At 38.8% G+C, this 16,570-nt stretch overlaps 1 protein-coding gene across 11 annotated transcripts in view; it reads left to right on the top strand.

The window, feature by feature from the left end:
* Positions 1-16,570, top strand: part of SGMS1 (sphingomyelin synthase 1) — a 291,522-nt gene that overhangs the window by 177,522 nt on the left and 97,430 nt on the right. For 10 of the 11 annotated variants that reach the window (XM_060125542.1, XM_060125536.1, XM_060125534.1 and 7 more), the window contains one exon: positions 7,345-7,425. The exons of the other annotated variant lie outside the window; for it this stretch is intronic. The gene's annotated coding sequence lies outside the window, so the exon portion shown is untranslated. The remainder of the gene's footprint in view (positions 1-7,344; positions 7,426-16,570) is intronic. 11 annotated transcript variants of the gene reach the window in all.

The following is a 16,570-nucleotide window of genomic DNA, read 5'->3' as shown; positions in this document are numbered from 1 at the left end:
CTGAGGCTTCAGGTGAGGAAAGTTAACAGGTTTCTATTTTATAAGTGTTGTCTACTTGGAGCCATATGTTCTTCACATAAAATGAGCAATTGCTGCATTCTACTTGCTAGAAGTAAGATGTTTTCATTTGGGCTGTTCTGTGAAGAGAAAGAAATTGGAACTTCCTACCGCTTGGTTGGGGACCCTAAAATGTTAGGAAATTGAAAAACAGAAGTAAAACATCATTCTGAATGACTTCCTTTGGAAAAGGGGGGCACTTTGCTGAGCATAATCCATTATTCCATGAATTACAGGAATCTGCGCTATTTGAATTGTATATATGGACGAAGTAGCAAGTCTGATCGTTGAACTCTGGGTGTTCCTGGTGCTGGGGTGATACCCTTGTTAGATCAAAGTTTGACTTTGGCAGATCATGTCTTTCATTTTTTTAAATTCTTACAACCAAACAGTATAGTAGGGGCCATTTGATTCTCTTTCAGAAATAAAGAAATTGAGGCTGGGTAAATGTGAATGGATTTTCCCAAGGACACGTGGCTAGGAAGTGGTAGGATTTTGAGCCAAGGTTTTATCTGGGCATTGTCCTTTGATAGATATTGGCGGTTTGGGTTGCTTTATCATTTACCTTTCTATCCTATAATCTTTATTTTTATTTTATTTATTTTAATTTTTGATTTTATTTATTTTTTTATACAGCAGGTTCTTATTAGTCATCCATTTTATACACATCAGTGTATACATGTCAATCCCAATCGCCCAATTCATCACACACACTCCCACCCCACCACCACTTTCCCCCCTTGGTGTCCATACGTTTGTTCTCTACATCTGTGTCTCTATTTCTGCCCTGCAAACCGGTTCATCTGTACCATTTTCCTAGGCTCCACATAAATGCGTTAATATACGATATTTGTTTTTCTCTTTCTGACTTACTTCACTCTGTATGACAGTCTCTAGATCCATCCACGTCTCTACAAATGACCCAATTTCATTCCTTTTTATGGCTGAGTAATATTCCATTGCATATATGTACCACATCTTCTTTATCCATTCATCTGTCGATGGGCATTGAGGTTGCTTCTATGACCTGCCTATTGTAAACAGTGCTGCAATGAACATTGGGGTGCATGTGTCTTTTTGAATTATGGTTTTCTCTGTGTGTATGCCCAGTAGTGGGATTGCTGGATCATATGGTAATTCTATTTTTAGTTTTCTAAGGAACCTCCGTAGTGGCTGTATCAATTTGCATTCCCACCAACAGTACAAGAGGGTTCCCTTTTGTCCACACCCTCTCCATCATTTGTTGTTTGTACATTTTCTGATGATGCCCATTCTAACTGGTGTGAGGTGATACCTCATTGTAGTTTTGATTTGCATTTCTCTAATAATTAGTGATGTTGAGCAGCTTTTCATGTGCTTCTAGGCCATATGTATGTCTTCTTTGGAGAAATGTCTATTTAGGTCTTCTGCCCATTTTTGGATTGGGTTGTTTGTTTTTTTAATATTGAGCTGCATGAGCTGTTTATATATTTTGGAGATTAATCCTTTGTCTGTGGATTTGTTTGCAAATATTTTCTCCCATTCTGAGGGTTGTCTTTTCGTCTTGTTTGTAGTTTCTTTTGCTTTGCAAAAGCTTGTAAGTTTGATTAGGTCCCTTTTGTTTATTTTTGTTTTTATTTCCATTACTCTAGGAGGTGGATCAAAAAAGATCTTGCTGTGATTTATGTCAAAGAGCGTTCTTCCTATGTTTTCCTCTAAGAGTTTTATAGTGTCCAGTCTTACATTAGGTCTCGAATCCATTTTGAGTTTATTTTTGTGTATGGTGTTAGGGAGTGTTCTAATTTCATTATTTTACATGTAGCTGTCCAGTTTTCCCAGCACCACTTATTGAAGAGACTGTCTTTTCTCCACTGTATATCCTTACCTCCTTTGTCATAGATTAGTTGACCATAGGTACGTGGGTTTATCACTGGGCTTTCTATCTTGTTCCATTGATCTATGTTTCTGTTTTTGTGCCAGTAGAATATTGTCTTGATTACTGTAGCTTTGCAGTATAGTCTGAAGTCAGGGAGTCTGACTCCTCCAGCTTCTTTTTTTTTTTCCCGCAAGACTGCTTTGGCTATTTGGGGTCTTTTGTATCTCCATACAGATTTAAGATTTTTTTTGTTCTAGTTCTGTAAAAATTGCCATTGGCAGTTTGATAGGGATTGCATTGAATCTGTAGATTGCTTTGGGTAGTATAGTCATTTTCACAATATTTTCTTCCAATCCAAGAACATGGTATATCTCTCCATCTGTTGGTATCATTTTTAATTTCTTTCATCAGTGTCTTATAGTTTGCTGCATACAGGTCTTTTGTCTCCCTAGGTAGGTTTATTCCTAGGTATTTTATTCTTTTTGTTGCAGTGGTAAATGGGAGTGTTTCCTTAAATTCTCTTTCAGATTTTTCATCATTAGTGTATAGGAATGCAAGAGATTTCTGTGCATTAATTTTGTACCCTGCAACTTTACAAATTTATTGATTAGCTCTAGTAGTTTTCTGGTGGCATCTTTAGGATTCTCTACATATAGTATCATGTCATCTGCAAACAGTGACAGTTATACTTCTTCTTTTGAAATTTGTATTCCTTTTATTTCTTTTTCTTCTCTTATTGCCGTGGCTAGGACCTCTAAAACTATGTTGAATAATAGTGGCGAGAGTGGACATCCTTGTCTTGTTCCTGATTTTAGAGGAAATGCTTTCAGTTTTTCACCATTGAGGATGATGTTTGCTGTTGGTTTGTTGTATATGGTCTTTATTATGTTGAGGTAGGTTTGCTCTATGCCCACTTTCTGGAGAGTTTTTATCATAAATGGGTGTTGAATTTTGTCAAAAGCTTTCTCTGCATCTATTGAGATGATGATATGGTTTTTCTTCTTCAGTTTGTTAATATGGTGTATCACATTGATTGATTTATGTATATTGAAGAATCCTTGCATCCCTGGGATAAATCCCACTTGATCATGGTGTATGATCCTTTTAATGTGTTGTTGGATTCTGCTTGCTAGTATTTTGTTGAGGATTTTTGCATCTTTATTCATCAGTGATATTAGTCTGTAATTTTCTTTTTTTTACTGTCTTTGTCTGATTTTAGTATCAGGGTGATGGTGGCCTCATAGAATGAGTTTGGGAGTGTTCCTTCCTCTGCAATTTTTTGGAAGAGTTTGAGAAGGATGGGTGTTAGCTCTTCTCTAAATGTTTGATAGAATTCAGACATTTGAATGTGAAGCCATCTGGTCCTGGACTTTTGTTTGTTGGAAGATTTTTCATCACAGTTTCAATTTCATTACTTGTGATTGGTCTGTTCATTTTTTCTATTTCTTCCTGGTTCAGTCTTGGAAGGTTATACCTTTCTAAGAATTTGTCCATTTCTTCCAGGTTGTCCATTTTATTGGCATAGAGTTGCTTGTAGTAATCTCTTAGGATGCTTTGTTTTTCTGCAGTGTCTTTTGTAACTTCTCCTTTTTCATTTCTAATTTTATTGATTTGAGTCCTCTCCCTCTTTTTCTTGATGAGCCTGGCTAATGGTTTATCAATTTTGTTTATCTTCTCAAAGAACCAGCTTTTAGTTTTACTGATCTTTGCTATTGGTTTTTTTTTTGTTTCTATTTTATTTATTTCTGCTCTGATCTTTATCATTTCTTTCCTTCTACTAACTTTGGGTGTGGTTTGTTCTTCTTTCTCTAGTTCCTTTAGGTGCAAGGTTAGATTGTTTATTTGAGATGTTTGTTGTTTCTTGAGGTAAGATTATATTGCTATAAACTTCCCTCTTCGAACTGCTTTTGCTGCATCCCATAGGTTTTGGATCTTTATGTTTTCATTGTCATTTGTCTCTAGGTATTTTTTGAATTCCTCTTTGATTTCTTCAGTGATCTCTTGGTTATTTAGTAACGTATTGTTTAGCTTCCATGTGTTTGTGTTTTTTACGTTTTTTTCCCTGTAATTCGTATCTAATCTCATAGTGTTGTGGTCAGAAAAGATGCTTGATACGATTTCCATTTTCTTAAATTTACTGAGGCTTGATTTGTGACCCAAGATGTGATCTGTCCTGGAGAATGTTCCCTGTGCACTTGAGAAAAATGTATAATCTGCTGTTTTTGGATGGAATGTCCTATAAATATCAAGTCTGTCTGGTCTATTGTGTCGTTTAAAGCTTGTGTTTCCTTATTTATTTTCATTTTGTGTGATCTGTCCATTGGTGTAAGTGAGATGTTAAAGTCCCCCACTATTATTGTGTTACTGTTGATTTCCTCTTTTATAGCTGTTAGCAGTTGCCTTATGTATTGAGGTGCTCCTATGTTGGGTGCATGTATATTTATAATTGTTATATCTTCTTCTTGGATTGATCCCTTGATCATTATGTAGCGTCCTTCCTTGTCTCTTGTAACATTCTTTATTTTAAAGTCTATTTTATCTGATATGATAAAATAAAATAGGATATAAACAGCTTTCTGTTTGATAAAATAAAATAGGATATAAACAGCTTTATAAAATAAAATAGGATATAAACAGCTTTCTGTTTATTTCCATTTGTATGGAATATCTTTTTCCGTCCCCTCACTCTCAGTCTGAATGTGTCCCTAGGTCTGAAATGGGTCTCTTGTAGTCAGCATATATATGAGTCTTGTTTTTGTATCCATTCAGCAAGCCCGTGTCTTTTGTTTGGAGCATTTAATCCATTCACGTTTAAGGTAATTATCGATATGTATGTTCCTATGACCATTTTCTTAAGTGTTTTGGGTTTGTTTTTGTAGTTCCTTTTCTTCTCTTCTGTTTCCCACTTAGAGAAGTTCCTTGAGCATTTGTTGTAGAGCTGGTTTGGTGGTGTTGAATTCTCTTAACTTTTACTTGTCTGTAAAGCTTTTGATTTCTCCATCCAATCTGAATGAGATCCTTGCCAGGTAGAGTAATCTTGGTTGTAGGTTCTTCCTTTTCATCACTTTAAGTATATCATGCCACTCCCTTCTGGCTTGCAGAGTTTCTGCTGAGAAATCAGCTGTTAACCTTATGGGAGTTCCCTTGTATGTTATTTTTTCCTTGGTGCTTTCATTAATTTTACTTTGTCTTTAATTTTTGCCAGTTTGATTACTTTGTGTCTCGGTGTGTTTCTCCTTGGGTTTATCCTGTATGGGACCCTCTGCGCTTCCTCGACCTGGTGGCTATTTCCTTTCCCATGTTAGGGAAGTTTTTGACTATAATCTCTTCAAATATTTTCTCAGGTCCTTTCTCTCTCTTCTCCTTCTGGGACCCCTATAATGCGAATGTTGTTGCGTTTAATGTTGTTCCTGAGGTCTCTTAGGCTGTCTTCATTTCTTTTCATTCTTTTTTCTTTATTCTGTTCCACAGCAGTTAATTCCACCATTCTGTCTTCCAGGTTACTTATCCGTTCTTCTGCCTCAGTTATTCTGCTATTGATTCCTTCTAGTGTAATTTTCATTTCAGTTATTTTTATCGTTCATCTCTGTTTGTTTGTTCTTTAATTCTCTAGGTTTTTGTTAAACATTTCTTACATCTTCTCAATCTTTGTCTCCATTCTTTTGCCGAGGTCCTGGATCATCTTCACTATCATTATTCTGAATTCTTTCTTTGGAAGGTTTCCTATCTCCACTTCATTTAATTTTTTTTCTGGGGTTGTATCTTGTTCCTTCATCTGGTACATAGCCCTCTGCCTTTTCATCTTGTCTATTTTTCTGTGAATGTGGTTTTTGTTCCACAGGCTGCAGGATTGTAGTTCTTCTTGCTTCTCCTGTCTGCCCTGTGGTGGATGAGGCTATCTAAGAGGCTTGTGAAAGTTCCCTGATGGGAGGGACTGATGGTAGGTAGAGCTGACTGTTGCTCTGGTGGGTAGAGGTCAGTAAAACTTAATCCGCCTGACTGCTGATTCTGGGGCTGGGTTCCCTCCCTGTTGGTTGTTTGGCCTGAGACAACCCAACACTGGAGCCTACCTGGGCTCTTTGGTGGGGCTAATGGTGGACTCTCGGAGGGCTCTCGCCCAGGAATACTTCCCAGAACTTGTGCTGCCAGTGTCCTTGTCCTCACTGTGAGCCACAGCCACCACCTACCTCTGCAGTAGGCCCTCCAACACTAGCAGGTAGGTCTGGTTCAGTCTCCCCTTGGGTCACTGCTCCTTCCCCTGGGTCCTGATGCGTACACTACTTTGTGTTTGCCCTCTAAGAGTGGAGTCTCTGTTTCCCCCAGTCCTGTTGAAGTCCTGCAATCAAATCCCACTAGTCTTCAAAGTCTGATTCTCTAGGAATTCCTCCTCCCGTTTCCAGACCCCCAGTTGGGAAGCCTGATGTGGGGCTCAGAGAACCTTCACTCCAGTGGATGGACTTCTGTGGTATAAGTGTTGTCCAATCTGTGAGTCACCCACCCAGCAGTTATGGGAGTTGATTTTACTGTGATTGTGCCCCTCCTACTGTCTCACTGTGGCTTCTCCTTTGTCTTTGGATGTGGGGTATCTTTTTTGGTGAGTTCCAGTGTCTTCCTGTCGATGATTGTCCAGCAGCTAGTTGTGATTCTGGTGTTCTCCCAAGAGGGAGTGAGATCACGTCCTTCTACTCCGCCATCTTAGTCCCTAATCGTATAATCTTTAAACAATTTGAGAAATAGAGCAGCTCAAGTGGGAAGCAACATAGATAGTAGCTTAATTACTGATAAAAACAGGATTGGAGAACTGAGAATTGTCAGTTACCCCCTTCTGTAAAGCATGAATTGGACCTTAGTAACCCTGATCTAGTCATCCTAGTATGGTAACAGCTGGAGAGAAGCTGGCAGAGAGAGCTGGCTGGCCCTCCCAGAAGCAGGCAGCCCTTGTCCTGCTTACTGTGTGGAAGTTAGCTTGGCCCTAGGTGTTGGAGAGAACAAGAGGGAGGGCCTTGCTGCCCAGCTCTGTGTGCTGCCTCAGCACTAAGCCAGTGCTTACTCTAGCCTTCCCAGGTGGTAAGTCACTTGCTTTTGAGAAGGGAGGAGGGGCTGGGGGGGAGAGATAGAGAGAGAAAGTGGCTTACTCTAATACTGCTTTCTCCCAAGAAAGACTAAAAATTTCTTCCTGAAAACATAAGGGAGGGTATTTTAAGAGTGTCCACCCCAAACCCCAAGAGTAGAAATACTGCTCTTTCAAGTTCTTTCTCTTGAGGTGATCTTTTGTGGTGTTCTCTCCTGCCTTTTTGATTTTGGAGAGAAATGGATAGACAACTATATTTTTCTGTGTGTTTTGGGTATAAAGAAAGGAAAAGACTAATGTAGTAGAAACCAGGAAATGGTCTTTATGAGACATATAATCAGATTCTTTCTTCTCATGGCAGGTGATGGAAATGTACAGAAACAGTGGGAGAAGCCGGTAACTTATAGGAAGCCAAGATGACAAGAATTTTAAAAAATAATCAGTGAGTAAAATTTTGTTAGCCCTTTAGAATTCCGTTGACTACAGGGTGAATTTTCTGTAAGAAACCATGGTAAAATAACAGCACAATTAAATACCTCAAAAGTTTAAAAGAGAAAATTTTGAAAAGTAAATATGCAAACACTACAGAAATTTGGTGCCAACATTTAAGAAATTTTGCTTTTGCATTATTCTTTCTTGGTAGAATGTGTCATCTTAGGTTGGGTATGTCAGTTTGGTGGATAGAGCATAAGTATTTAAAGAGTTGAAAGAGGATTCCTTTTACATTAACCTTGGAGTAGCCCTTCTCAAATGCAGATCATTCTTCATTCCATTGGTTCTGTGGTCCCCATTTCTTACCCACTTTTTGTGGGTACATTTTGGAGGTAAATATGAATAAACTTGGTGAATATGAATAAAAGTCAGCTCTTTGTCTATTCCTCTTCGTTACACCATTTTCTTTTACATATCAAAGGCCATTAGTGCTTGTTAATTATCTGACAGTTATAGGTGGTTGGTTTTGGTTTCGTTATGGTAATGATAACGTTAGTAAGTGGGGTAGTTACTGGAAAGATCATACATTTTTGAGTCAGACATTCATAGACCTGGTTACTCAGCCTCTCAATCTCAGTTGACTCATCTGTATATTGGATTTGATAATACCTCTCATGAAACGAAATACCATGGGGATAGTACTTTGTGCTGTGACTGGTACATTCCAGGGCCACAATAAAAGTAGTTACTTTCTATCCGCATATTTGTATCATGATTTATAGTTTGCAAGCCTTTTTCCTGACTTAGAAGACTGGCCAGCTGAACTTCCTGAGCTCCTGTCAGGCAGTGGTGGGTTAACATTGCAGGTAGTGATATGCAGGTAAATGTTTAGAGCCAGCCCTGACGGGGGGAGGGGGTTGTAGTGTTTGCTGATTTCCATGGTGTGAACACTCCCACCATAGCTGATTTCACACTACCAGCAAAAGTCACCGCCAGCAGAGTTGGGAAGGGATGTGCAGGAGCACACTGTTTTATGATCTCCTACCAACCAGGTACAATAGTTGCAAAGAACATCAAGAGCATTGATAATAGTGAAACAGGAAGTGACGTGTTTTGAGTATTTATGATCTTTGTTCTTAGTATCGTTTAATTGTCTGTTTATGTAATTTAACTTGTAATGATGGTGTGTTTAACAACTGCCTTGCCAAAAATCCTGAGAATATGCAATTTGTTCTAAGGGACTGGTATGAGCTGGCCCCAGCTCACCACTGATTGTAAGTTTCCTATTGTGAAGACATTTCCAAGCCACAAATCTTCAATTATCTTTCTCAGCCCTGGTGGTAAGAGTTTGGTTTGGTCAACATCATTAATCATTAGAGAAATGCAAATCAAAACTACAATGAGATATCATCTCACACCGGCCAGAATGGCCATCATCAAAAAAACTAGAAACGATAAATGCTGGAGAGGGTGTAGAGAAAAGGGAACACTCTTGCACTGTTGGTGGGAATGTGAATTGCTATAGCCACTATGGAGAACAGTATGGAGGTTCCTTAGAAACTACAAATAGAACTACCATATGACCCAGCAATCCCACCACTGGGCATATACCCTGAGAAAACCATAATTCAGAAAGAGACATGTACCACAATGTTCATTGCAGCACTATTTACAATAGCCAGGACATGGAAGCAACCTAAGTGTCCATCATCAGATGAATGGATAAAGAAGATGTGGCACATGTATACAGTGGAGTATTACTCAGTCATAAAAAGAAACGAAATTTGAGTTATTTATAGTGAGGTGGATGGACGTAGAGTCTGTCATACAGAGTGAAGTAAGTCAGAAAGAGAAAGACAAATACCGTATGCTAACACATATATATGGAATCTTAAGAAAAAAAAAAAAGGTCATGAAGAACCTAGGGGTAAGACGGGAATAAAGACACAGACCTACTAGAGAATGGACTTGAGGATATGGGGAAGGGGAAGGGGAAGCTGTGACAAAGTGAGAGAGTGGCATGGACATATATACACTACCAAACGTAAAATAGCTAGCTAGTGGGAAGCAGCTGCATAGCACAGGGAGATCAGCTCGGTGCTTTGTGACCACCTAGAGGGGTGGGATAGGGAGGGTGGGAGGAAGGCAGACGCAAGAGGGAAGAGATATGGGAACATGTGTATATGTATAACTGATTCACTTTGTTATAAAGCAGAAACTAACACACCATTATAAAGCAATTATACTCCAATAAAGATGTTAAAAAAAAAAAAAGCAAACCTGGCCTGGTTTTGAATCCATGCTAAGTAAACCAAGTTATCATGCCCTCATAGCTTCTGGAATGAAGATAAGGGTCAGGATCAGTTTAGAATTTAGACTTATTTTCTTAAGAGTGTGACTGGCATTCTCACGTTGTTAACTCAGCTTTGTAACTGGCCCCTGGCACCCCTCACTTCTTCTGGCTTTCGAGTGCCAGTGCTTGGAGATAAGTCAGACTGTTCACTCCCTTTTGAACTTCCTTCTTTCCCTTCTCTGTACTCCCGTGACTCTGCATTTCCTCAGGTAGTGACACTTTGGGGACAAGCAGCCAGGGTGCCCCTAACTAACCATGGCATGTAGCTTTGCTTTTGATTCAGAAATTAAGGAAAAGGAATTGTCTCCAGAGAGAGCGAAACAAAACCAAACAAAAAACCTGGGCAGTTTAAAGTTCATACTGGCTGGATTAAAATCTTAGGGAATAAAATGGAAGGAAGAAAGGAAACTGGATCAGATATCTCAGTGTTTCTTCTGGAAGCAGTTTCTTCAGTTTTCTCAGTTGCCCTTTAGAAGGGAACAATTGAAGCCTGAAATTGCTAAGTAACAGCTAAGATCGTGGTGGTTGTTTTTATTTTAAATCTCACCCACCTAGTTCTCAAAACACATTCTTTATTGAACCTTCAAAAAATGCCTTGGATATTTCAAAACATTCATTTGTGTCAATTCCCTGAATCAGACTTACATAATCTTAAAACATTTATTTCCCTTATTTCTTCCTAAAACAATAGGTATTTATATTTCCTACTGAGTCAGGATTGGACTTGGATTATTGCAAAAGTAGTTCTTGTCCGTTTGAAGAGGAAGCTCATGGATAAAAATCTGAGAGACTTGCCTCTGGATTAAGAAATATTAACCCACGTCTTAAACAAGTTGAATAAGGGTGTCTTTGGTAACTTTGAAAGCAAACATGGGAGTAATGATTAATAGAGAAATTTTGCCACAGATAAAATATCCTGATTGACCATTTCTCTCTCCAGAATGGACCCTATGCAATTTCTGAACATCCCCACTATAGATGAATGTTGATTAGAGCACTACTAGGTGTACAGTCTTCAAATGTGTAAATTTTATAGCCTTTCTTTATGTTCAAATGAACACACTCAGTAGTTTCTGGATACTTGGGTCATGGGTTATTAGGGTAGATTCCAGTAAATGTAAAACAGGCTTATTCCACTTCAGGAGTTGATAATCAAGCCTGAACAAAGAAAACTGCCATTTCAAAACAAATGTGGTAAATGTTATAATAGATATATTAGACTCTCAGGAAACAGACAGGAGAGAGGAATTACCTGTGTGATAAGGGTGGGCTAGACCGGGGGGTGGGGGAGGCGAGGAGGGTTTCAGGAACAGATGACATTTGAATTGGGTATTAATGATTAATGCCTTTTAATTAAAATACACTTTTTTAGATTATAAAAGTTAACAATGCTAATTGGAAAGAGCTTTAAAGTGTGAAAATTACTAAGATTCGAAAAATCATTATCACTACCCAGAGATACCATTATTAGCTTTGTTTTTGTATTCTGCCATACTCTTCCTGTGTCTAGATTAGATACATATTTTTCCTCCCTAAAATGGGTCATTATTAATATTGTTTTGAAACCTGATTCAACTGATAATATACTGAGACCACGCCACCTCAATAGGTATAATCTACATCATTTTTGTTATTGTTTTGTAGCATTCCATGTATATGTGGTCTGTAATGGATTTAACCATTTCCCTATTAGTGGGCATTTAGGTTGTTTTTAACTTTTCATTCTTGTAAAGCACACTATGATGAACATCTTTGTGTATGCACTGTGGTGCACTTACCTAATTATTCAATATTTGGGCAGGATCTTTGAACAGAGTTGGGGCAGTGCCTAGGGAATACTCTAGGTAGGACAAACAGTTTGAGCCAAGAGGCAGAGGTGGGAAAGGAAGATTCCATTCTGGGGAAAGGCTGGAACTGTAGTTTGGTAGAATGCAAAGAGCGAAGGCAAGTAGTGCTAATTAGGGCTGGAGCCTTTGATGCTAAGTCCTTTATTCATTCTCAGTTGGGAGCCACGCGTGGAATCTGTATCATACTTGAAATGAAGACTGGGTGTCTTCAGTTTTCCTTAATTTCTCTTGTTTGGGAAGAAATAAAAATTATTAATAGTGCTGCCTTCTGAAACTTCTTGAGAATCTTAAGAAACTGATCAGTCAGGGAGTAAACAAGTAAGAGAAGTCATGGGGAAAGTGTGTATGTACAGATAAAACTCAACTAGGGGAGCTTATGGTTTTGACAGGGGAAGGAAACATCATTAATAAATGCATTTTCTTCTTAAGGAATTTAAACAAACTATTTGTGATTAAATTTAATTTGGGAAAGACATGGGTTAAGACATAGATATCATAATTTAATAATAATACTACCTTATATTTGTTGAGTACTTTTATGTGCTTATGTGTTTTAAATATGTTGTTTTACTTAATCTTTCAGCAACCTTCTTAGGACGTGTCAAGGATTATCTCCATTTTGCAGGTGAATCAGAGGCCTCAAAGGCTCCTTTGGTGAGAGGTCACCAGACTTGGGGTTCCAGTTCAGGAGCTGCTGGGGCCTTGGGCAAGTCCTGGGATCACACCGGGTTGGTTGTAAGGATACAGTGAGACAATATCTGAAATATTATGAAAACACCAAAAAGTACCACAGACATGGAAAGACTGCTTTTTTATAATAGGACATCTTCTTCTATCACTACTGAAGGGAAGAAAGCACTTCGCTAGCCATTTTCCATTTCCTTTGTGGTAGATTATATTATTGTCAAAACATTTGCTGTTCCTCCCTACCCACCCTCCATCCTGTGAGAGGATATTCTTTCCCACCCCACTGAGGGCTGAGCCCTGTGGCTGGCTTGCCATAGGCCTTGCAAATAATAAGAAATGTAAATACCAATGATGTGCCATTTCCAGGCAGAAATGGAAGAGACATTGCCTGATTCTGCCGTCTTTCTTTTCTCTTTGCCGTGAGATCAGCCTGTCCCAGTTAGGGGTGCTCCTTCTGCCTTGGTCGCAGAGTGAAGACAACATGGAGCCCAGCCTTGGCTCACCTGCAAAGAACCAAACAGGACCAGAAATAAACCTTTCTCTGTTGTTGGCCTCCAAAATGCTGGTGTTGTTACTGCAGCATATTTCAACCTGAACTGATCTGCTCCTTTTTCACCCATTAGGTACCACCCTGTCTCCCTTTCAGGACACACACACACACACACACACACACACCCCTTGTACAGAGAACTTCCTTTTTAAGTTGAGAAACAGTGTTCCCCATCATCTGTTGTACTACAGTCTTCCTCCTGCATTGAAGAGGTCAACCTTCATCAGAGGTTATCACTTCAAATAAGGCATTTAAATAAGGTATTTAGGGTTGACCAACTTGACTCTTAATTTTTTTTTTTCTTCTAACATTTGTAGAACATGTCCCATGTCAAGGTCTGGACGTCTGGAGGCTTAAAAAATCCAAGCCCTGGACCCAGCCTTCAGTAATCTTAGAGTACGATGCAGTTGGATGCTGTGTATCCCAGCAGCTATAAAACAAGGCAGACAGTGTCGGGTGCTGAGGGAGAGTGTCACTTTGATAATTGGCAAACTGTGTTCATGTAGGTGTCCCCACTTTGTTGTATGCCATCCTTAAGATGGTCTTTAAATGTCATTGCTTTCTTAGTTAAGCTTATCTTCCCTTTTCCGTCTCCTCCTTAGCATGTATTTACTGTACCATTTAATTTGCATTGCATGTTAGACTTCCTTATTCTCAATATGTAGTTTTTAGTCACACAATTTATACTGACTCTCTCACTAGCTTAGTGTATATGTCCTTTCTTTAGACGTATATTGTAAACTCTTTAATTTCTTTATCTTAATGCTTCCCCATAATATAAGCTGTTTAACTCCCTGTTACAACAAAATTATTGACTATTTTCTTTGATTTTCCCCACTCAAGTTATTTGTCCTTTTCTCCATGATGCATGAAGTTCGTTGTTATTAGTCCATGTGCTCCTTTTCTTTTTCTTCTTATGGTGTCTGATGTGTTTAAGGCTCTGCATGGGGGAACCAGTTTGTCTTGGCTTAGTAATACCTTACCTCAGTTTGGAACAATTTCCAGTTGACCTGTCATATTTCAGGTCATGTGCCTAGTAATCTGTCTAATGACTACTCCTGGCTTTGGACCATGGAGTAAAACCAAAAGCTCCTACAAGTCTGTCTGATGAGCAGTTTCTAGATTAAGACAATGTACAGTTTACCTGTGCCCTTCCTTTATGATTGAATTCAGCTGTTCTGTGTCTCATTACTCATGATCACTTCTCCAGTTTAATTTCAGAAGGCACTGGGTTAATTTATTATTAGAGCCCCATCTTGGACCAAGGGCTTTCAAACTTTTTGTCCAACATGCACAGAAAGAAGCAATTTTCAGCCTCCATCAGATAGGATGGAACACTCAGGGAGCTGCCATGGTTTATCGCTAATGGTCTGCCTTTAGGTTGGGCGGTGTGTTCATGATTGTTCATGTTAATATTATTTTTCCTGACAAATAAGTTAAATATTGTGTTGGCCAAAAAGTTTGTTCGGGTTTTCGTAACAGAAAAACTCGAACGAACTTTTTGGCCAACCCAATATATTCTCTTGTATGTAGTAAATACTGCATAACCAAAAACATTTTTTAAAATGTGAAATACAGTTAAAGCTGTGAAATGCATCCATTGCATTTATTTTGGCAGAACTGAGTCACCTTAGCTAGTTATTTTTGCAATTTTAACTTTCTTCTAAAACACCTAAGTGCCCTCTAAGATAATGGTCTCTTTTTTCAACAGGGCAAAATCAATTTTTTATGAAGATACTATTTATAGACCCTTAATTTGCAGACGATCTTCATGTCAGTACAGGCATCTGTATAATTTAAGGTTTACCCGGAGAAATATTTTCTTTTGTTTTGCCACAGAGAAACACCTTCTCTTGGGAAGATATACAAAGTTAATGTCTGGCTATTGACTGTGTATGATGCCCACTAGTTCCTTCTCTTCTCTGCAGGGAAATCTAGATGCTTTCACACAGAGTCTGAAATGTTAGCTCAGCTCTTAGTCACCTGAACTGAAAGCCCGCTCTTGTCTGGCTGCTACAGATATCAGACAGAATAGTCCCAGCTTTGGGGTCAAACATTCATATCTCTGAAGCAGGCTCTGACTTGTCTTCATGATTGACCTTAGGCTTCAAAACCTTCTCGAACTCCCAGTTTCGTCGTGTGTTCAGTTGTTAATACCTGCCTTGCTGTATTGTGTACAGATTAAATGTAAAGTGATATGTGCACAATGGAAGCCACTATCGTTACTGGATACTCAGTAAATGAATTAAATTGAGCATGTTTTTCTTGCTGTAGGTGGAATTTCAAATACATTTTCCTATAGGAACAATGTTATGAATGGGGTTTGAGTATAGTGTTAGAAATATTATTAACATTATACTTCAGATAAACCATGAGTTCAATAGGCCTTTAAAGTCTGGCAGAGAAGCCAGTCTCTCTACATTTGGTCTCTAGTGAAATGCATTTCAAGTGCCACAGAAGTGTTCATGAACTTTAGAGTTCATTAAACAACTTTCAGAATGTAACTTATTACCAGGTTGAGGACTGCTTAGATAAGCTTTTGCGTTAGACTTGAAGTGGAATTTCTTGATAGGTGGTGATATTTTGGGGGCAGACAAACGAGCCCCCCTTTCCACTTCTGGGAAGTAAACTCACCTATCTTCTGGAGGACTTGCTGCTCTTCCCGCCAGTTCAACGAGGTAGTTCTAGTGTAGACCAGTCAGTCATGGGACCTTGGCCACTGGAGTGGCTACATGGCCCCAGGCTGGACCAGCATGAGGTTTTCTTAAGAATTTTAAAAATTATAACTATGGAATAGTCCCTCTTAGTGGCAGAGCTGGGAGTTAAGTGGAAGAAGGCAGATTTTAGGAAGGGAGAACAAAGCCAACCTGTAGAAGCAGAGATGTTCTCTTGTCCTGATGATGAGTTGGTCCTAAAGCCTAGCCACCCCCGTGGCTTTTGTGTTGCTAGACTCAGTGAGTCTGTCTTGCTTCTGCCTCTGCTCCTTCAAGTGCCCTTTCTGTTACCTGCAAGTTAAAGAATACTGAATAATTCATTTGGTTGTTTGTACTTGGAATATTTAAGAAGTCTGTGTCTTTGTCATGGGCAATTATAATAAATGTAATTGCATAGTAGGTTGGCTGATTTATCACATAGCTTTTTGAGAACAACGGTAGCGTTTATTCCCATCTCATAAAAGCAGAAATGTGTTAGCACTCATCAAAGGATACGAGTGACTCCGTGTGTGTATGTATGATAATGACTCTTGGACAGAGGCTTGCTCTAATGCAAATGTCATATAGCTTTTGATTTTAAACCATATAAACAAATGGAAACTTATGATGGTTCTAGTAGTTACAAGTTGCCTCGGAGAACTGTCATTTGCTACCTTTTATGATTAGGAGCACTTGTAGGTAAACGGGTAGATGTTTCTATTTAAGGAGGAATTGGTACTTTGGTAAGATGGTCAGATATGTATGTATGTGTTCCTTACTTGAAACGGATGATAGAATGACTTAGTCTCTCTGTTCTCGTGAGTGGGTTAGTATTTGGGGAACTGAGATTGTATGTGCTGACACTCTTCTGTAAACTCTACTTCCCTTTAGGAAGTATCAGATTTGCTTTCTCAGTAGTGGCATTCTTTATTGTTGGAACATGTCATAAAGAGCAAAGACACGCATCTGCCACTTGGGTTCTACTTGCCAACTGGTTTGAACAGCTATAATATTTGTGTATTCTT

The sequence above is a fragment of the Lagenorhynchus albirostris genome, chromosome 16 (genome assembly GCF_949774975.1).
Source record: "Lagenorhynchus albirostris chromosome 16, mLagAlb1.1, whole genome shotgun sequence".
In the NCBI taxonomy this organism is placed as follows: Eukaryota; Metazoa; Chordata; class Mammalia; order Artiodactyla; family Delphinidae; genus Lagenorhynchus; species Lagenorhynchus albirostris.
The sequence above is the reverse complement of the archived record's forward strand: the minus strand, read 5'-3'. Positions and strand labels throughout refer to the sequence as shown.